The following is a 6,453-nucleotide window of genomic DNA, read 5'->3' as shown; positions in this document are numbered from 1 at the left end:
AAAGGGAAAAAAAACAAAAACAAAAAACTACGTTGGCAAACTACAGTGCAACTGATCTAATACACACACACACACACACACATAATATACATATATAATAATTCTTTTAATATTCCAATTACAGATAGTGCAAATTTCACTGAATGTATTAGAATTTGGTTAACTTAAAACATTGTCCTGGTCTTATTATCTCAGAAAACTCAAGAATGCAATAGAGATAGTAAGAAATGATGACTTTTTCCTTCTTCTCTTATAGATACTTTGGCTAGTCTGATAAATGATGTAAGATGGATTAATGAAAGAAAACACATTTAATTTAATTTTGTACATATAAGAGGCTCAGGGACAGTCAGGTTCATTTGCCATCCTCCGCTAAGGAGAAGGGGATGGGGCATGGGGCTTCAAAGGTTAAGTCCACTGGCAGCAAAATAAAAATGTTTTTCCTGCTGTCTTCAGGCTATGCCAGAGTCACCTACCATGAGCAACAAAGTCTCCAGAGACACCTTCTAGGAGGTGGTGCAGAAAGTGCAAGGGATCCAGCATGGGAACTGGAAGCTTTTGGAGACGGTGGCGCTTCAGGTCAGTCTGAAGAACTATGACCCTCAGAAGGACAGATGCTTGGGGGACACACCACGCTTAAGTCCTCCCCATGCCCGGGTTCTCTGTATGTGTTCTGGGGGACCAGCACCACTGTGACAAGGCCAAGGTTGTGGGTTTCCCCCACATGGACATGGTTAGACCCTGAAGAAATTCAACAAGAATAAGAAACTGGTCAAGAAGATTGCCAAGAAGTATGATGCCTTTTTTGTTGCAGAGTCACTGATCAAACAGATCCCACATTTCCTCTATGGAGGCCTGAATAAGTCTGGCAGTTTCCTTCCTTGCTGACCCACAACGAGAACGTGGTGGCCAAAGCTAATGAAGTGAAGCATCAAGTTCTAGATAAAGAAGGTGCTGTGTCTGGCAGTAGCTTCTGGCCACGCAAAGATGACAGATGATGTATAAAGCATCCACTTAGTTTTCAAATTCTTGGTGTCACTGCTCAATAAAAATTGGCAAAAGGTCTGGGTTTTGAACATTAGGAGCCCCATGGGGAAAGTCCAGTGCTTGTACTAAGGTACAAGCTTAATAAACCATACACCCACCATTTATAAAAAACAACAACATGATTTTCCTGCCTTGTAGACATAATGGGACACAGAGAAAGCTTTGAACAAAGATGTGTTGCTAAATTCTACCCAGACTATCAAAACCAGTTTATAATCTTTGTAGTTATCTCTGGTGATCACTCTTTTCTTGGTATAGACTCTCCCTCTAAATTCTTGTAGGCAGTTAAGGGGGAGGTTAAAAAAAAAAAAAACTTCCAGACTCTTTAGTCTCTTAAAACTAATCAGCCCAAAATAATGCTCATAACAAAGAGACACATTTGGGGTGGCAGATTTTGCTCCCCTACAAGATCCATATGGTCTTAAATTTGCATGTGTCTTACAGTTCCTCTTTTATTAAGATATTATAAAATTTCTAACAAATTAAAAGCATCAAATAATGAAAAAATTTTGAAAAAGAATAATCATGTCTCAAAACTAAAATTATAATTTTACTATATTTTTGTGTTAATGCCAATCTAGCCAAAAAATCTCTATTATGGAAAAATGTTACATAAAGCCACAGAGATAACAATAAATAAATACAGTTGCTACTGCTACCTAGGAGAGACATTCAGCTCCTCCGCATTGGTAAAGCTCCCCCACATACCGTGGGGACTTCCCTGGTGGTACAGTGGTTAAATGTCAATGTTGCAATGCAGGGGATAAGGGTGTGATTCTCTGGTAAGTGAACTTAGATCCCACATGCCATGGGCCTAAGCCCACATGTCACAACTAGAGACTATGTGAACCACAATGAAAGAAATTGCATGAAGCAAAGATCCCTCATGCAGTCAAAAATAAATAAATAACTGACCATTAAAAAGAAGACATACTGTTTATTTAAGAGCAGTATTTATTCTGATTGGCCTGTGCTTTTTCTTAAATAGTTGTTAGATATTTTGAATATCTTTGCTGATTTTGGGAAACTGTTACCATGAAATGGTAGAGACATATTCATTTGAATTTTATGTTGAATTTCATGTGTAGGCTGCCATCTCCTGCTAGTTCAAGAAGTTAGGCACTGGGTCTGTGAGTGGCTTTATACTGTGGTCAACTAGTGGGGACAGTCCTCTTTACCACATAAGAAGAATTTATACTTGACTCAAGACAGGAATGTTCAAGAAGCCATTCCATGCTCCATGGGGTAGAAACCATTGAGCTGTCTCAGGTCCAAAAGAAGGCATAAGTTAAACCATTATGCTCTGAAGGTTAGAAAGGGAAAGCAGAGTTCTTTCTTTTCCACATAAAGTTCCAGCATCAGAAGAGCTCATCCAAGTTTTCTTCAAGTAGCTTACACATCTCCCTAAATTTAGCTGATGCAATTACCTATCCCTATAAAAACTGACAACTTCCACACCCTGGTGGCCCCTGCCTTCCAAATGCCCCAGACTCTGTCTGTGGAGTGTGTATCTCCTTGAATTAACCTTCTTTTGCTTTACTATGGCCTGTTCTTGATCCTTTCCTGTGTGATGCCAAGAACTTTCACTCAGTGGCTGTTCCAGGGACTTGCCTAAGACCTGGAATGTGACCGTTCTCTCAGAGTCCACTTTTTTCCCTGTAACACTAGCCCCAAGTACTTCTCATCTTATTTTGAAATAGGGACATTGAACATGTAGTTGGTTTAGGAATAAGGCGGGCTCTTAACCCAATATGATAAGTGTTTTATAAACAGATGATGATATGAAGACTGAGAAACCCTGGGAGAATGTTTAAAGGCAGAGATTGGAGTTATGCACCTGCAGTAAGGAACATCAATGATTCTGGCAAAACAACAGAAGCCAGAAGAGTCTCTACTGATTTCAGAGGGATCATGGCCCTGTTGATACCAGAATTTCAGACTTTTAGGCTTCAAAACTGACAGAACACTTTTACATTGCTTGAGCCTCTTAGTTTGTGGAATTTCATCATGGCAGCCTTAAGAAACAATTATTTCCATCTAAGGAAATGTTCACTAATTAAAACTAATGTTAAACAATTATATTTTATCCCATTTACTTTCCTAGGAAGATTGCTTTTTGTGTTGATTCTTCCTCCACAATAAAAGTATAAGAGTAGAATATAGAATCCATGTCTTCCTTTTTCTATGATGTTTGTATTTAGTTCAGTCTTTAAAATGCCCAAATTCATGTTCTTACACAAAAAGATTTCAGACAAAACCCCTACAGTCCTCTTGAAAATGTTTCAGGTCATGACATGCTTTATCAAGAAGTCAAGTCTCCTACACTACTTCTTAGACAAAGACAGATAGTCATATCTGGAATGGTCTACTTATAAATTACTTCTATTAACAAAGACAAATGCAGTTTATTCCTTTATTTTTCTATAAAATTGCCTGTTACCTAGCAAGCCTTTATTAAATATTTCTTGACTATGGGATTAAAGTAATATATGACTGGATGTAAAACAAAAAATAGCTGTGGTAAGTAGCAATGAAATTGTACTTAAGATTTGCTTTATAAAGTTTATTTGCTTTATAAACTACAGAAGGAAAAATTCAGACAGAGACATTATCTGTTTTTAAGGTAATAGCATATTGCTTGGGCTATACAAAGGAGCTATTATTATTATTTTTCTTTTTGCCTTTTATTTTGCCATTGTAGTTACGTAAACAAATATGCTTGGAGAGGGAAACAGTGATCATCTTCAAATGTTCTAGTACTTTTCCTTCAAGAATGAGTACAGATTCGGAAATGCCAAACATTAAATCACTAATAGAATCATTCATAGTTAGGAAATAGGAAATATCCCTCTAGATTTGACTCACGATTATGATCATAAAATAGTTTGACCCAGAAGCACTTAAGAAGTGCCACACAGTGAAAGGATTATGTTAATTTGGATTATATATGGATCCAACTCTGGGAAAGCTATGTATAGTGAAGGTTCTGTTGCTGAATTATAAGTTGTTGGGTGCCTAGGCTCTGCAGACATTGAAAGATTTTCTATTTAAAGGTAGGAAGCTAAAATGATTTCATGCAAGTTTTGAGGAAGCTATGAATGTTTGAATGTATTGTTCTCTATTGTATTAGAACATGTATCCAAAATTTCAAGAAATCAACTTCTGTTGTTTTATGAACAGTCCCAGAGATCATCTCTCTGGCATTCAAATAAATTGATGAGGTTTATCCTTTTTAATTCAGTAAAAATATATTTAGACCTGGTAGAGGGGGAAACAACATAAAGGGTTTTAAAGAATATTTATAAATCCTTATGTGCCTCTCAAACTATAACTCTGTTCCTCTTTATTTTTAAACTTTGAGGCATTTCTCACAGTTTCTGATAAATCAGGTTTCATCCTTCTTGCTCTTGAGTATAGGTATATATTTATATACTGTCAAGAGATGGGGATTCTTTATAATTCTTAAATAGATGGGAATACCATACCACCTGACTCGCCTCCCGAGAAATCTATACTCAGGTCAATAAGTAACAGTTAGAACTGGACATGGAACAACAGACTGGTTCCAAATAGGAAAAGGAGTACATCAAGGCTGTATATTGTCACCATGGCTGTATATTGTCACCCTGCTTATTTAACTTATATGCAGAGTACATCATGAGAAATGCTGGGCTGGAGGAAGCACGAGCTGGAATCAAGATTGCTGGGAGAAATATCAATAACCTCAGATATGCAGATGACACCACCCTTATGGCAGAAAGTGAAGAAGAACTAAAGAACTTCTTGATGAAAGTGAAAGAGGAGAGTGGAAAAGTTGTCTTAAAGCTCAATATTCAGAAAACTAAGATCATGGCATTCAGTCCCATCACTTCATGGCAAATAAATGGGGAAATAGTGGAAACAGTGAGGGATTTAGTTTTATTGGGCTCCAAAATCATGGCAGATGGTGACTGCAGCCATGAAATTAAAAGATGCTTGCTCCTTGGAAGAAAAGCTATGATCAACCTAGACAGCACATTAAAAAGCAGAGACAATAGTTTGTGGACAAAGGTCAATCTAGTCAAAGCTACTAGCTACCAAAGCTACCATAGCTATGGTAGTAGCTTTGACTACCACTCCTACCACTATTTTCCCAGTAGTCATGTATGGATGTGAGAGTTGGACCATAAAGAAGGCTGAGCACCAAAGAATTGATGGTTTCAAACTGTGGTGTCGAAGACTCTTGAGAGTCCCTTGGACTGCAAGGGAACAAAGCAGTCAATCCTAAAGGAAATCATTCCTGAATATTCATTGAAAGGATTGAAGTTGAGGCTGAAGCTCCAATACTTTGGCCACCTAATGTGAAGAACTGCCCATTGGAAAAGATCCTGATGCTGGGAAAGATTGAAAGTGGGAGGAGAAGTGGATGACAGAGGATGAGATGGACATCACCGACTCAATGGACATGAATTTGAGTAAGCTCCGGGAGATGGTGATGAACAGGGAAACCTGGCATGCTACAGTCCATGGGGTTGCAAAGAGTCAGACACAGCTGAGCGACTGAACTGTACTGAACTGAACTGATATATTTTGCATGTGTATTACTGCTTAATATCATTTTCTAGATGTATTGGATTTGATGCACAAAGGAGAAAGAATGGATACATAGTTGTCATTTTGAAAATAATGCCTAAAAGGTTCATTTCCAGGATTTGGTAAATGTCATAAACTGTGACTGCTTGGACTTGGATCAATATGTGTTAAAACCAGTTTTAATCTGATTTTACTCTGATCCTATCATTTCAGAGATATCTTGTCACCAATTTCATCTTTTGGCATTTTAACACACACTCAAGTTGACTCACCAGAGGTGTGCCTTGAAGTACAAAGTGTTGTTTGAATTTCATACAGCACTAACGTCCATGGAAAAGTCACAATTAAAAAGAATTTATTCTTTACATAGTTAGCTGATTTCATTATTGACATCTATGCTTTTCAAGGGGTCTTGACTTTTTATGTTCAATTTAAAGCCAATATATTTTGTATTTTCGAGCCAACAAGACAAAAGAATTTCTGTAACTAATGAAATAAGATCTATTGCTCTCACAGACATGTGAGACAGAGGATGTGTAACTGACCACATTTTAAGAAGCTGATTTGACTTTCATTATCAGGATACATTTGGGGACCAACTTTGAACCATGATTTATTCCTTGAGGTTCCTGGAATCTTGTATTTTCACTAGTGAAAGGTCCTGATGAACTGAATTGCAGAGAAGCTTCTCCCATTTAAACACTTTCCACATTGACTATTTTCTGTCTATGTCTGAGACTAGTCAAGTTGTCAGACACAAATGAAAACAGACTTCCCTTTATGTAATCTTTCTATGGTCCTAAAAATAGTGAGTCTCCCTGCTTGCCAGTACAT

The 6,453-nt window shown here is 37.5% G+C and overlaps 1 pseudogene; it reads left to right on the top strand.

Moving 5' to 3' along the window:
- The first annotated feature begins 477 nt into the window (after nucleotides 1–477).
- Nucleotides 478–1,116, top strand: LOC110143629 (large ribosomal subunit protein uL1 pseudogene; annotated as a pseudogene).
- The last annotated feature ends 5,337 nt before the right edge of the window (nucleotides 1,117–6,453 follow it).

Source organism: Odocoileus virginianus, chromosome 14, assembly GCF_023699985.2.
Source record: "Odocoileus virginianus isolate 20LAN1187 ecotype Illinois chromosome 14, Ovbor_1.2, whole genome shotgun sequence".
In the NCBI taxonomy this organism is placed as follows: Eukaryota; Metazoa; Chordata; class Mammalia; order Artiodactyla; family Cervidae; genus Odocoileus; species Odocoileus virginianus.
Note: the sequence above shows the minus strand (reverse complement) of the source record. Positions and strands in the feature narration are given on the sequence as shown.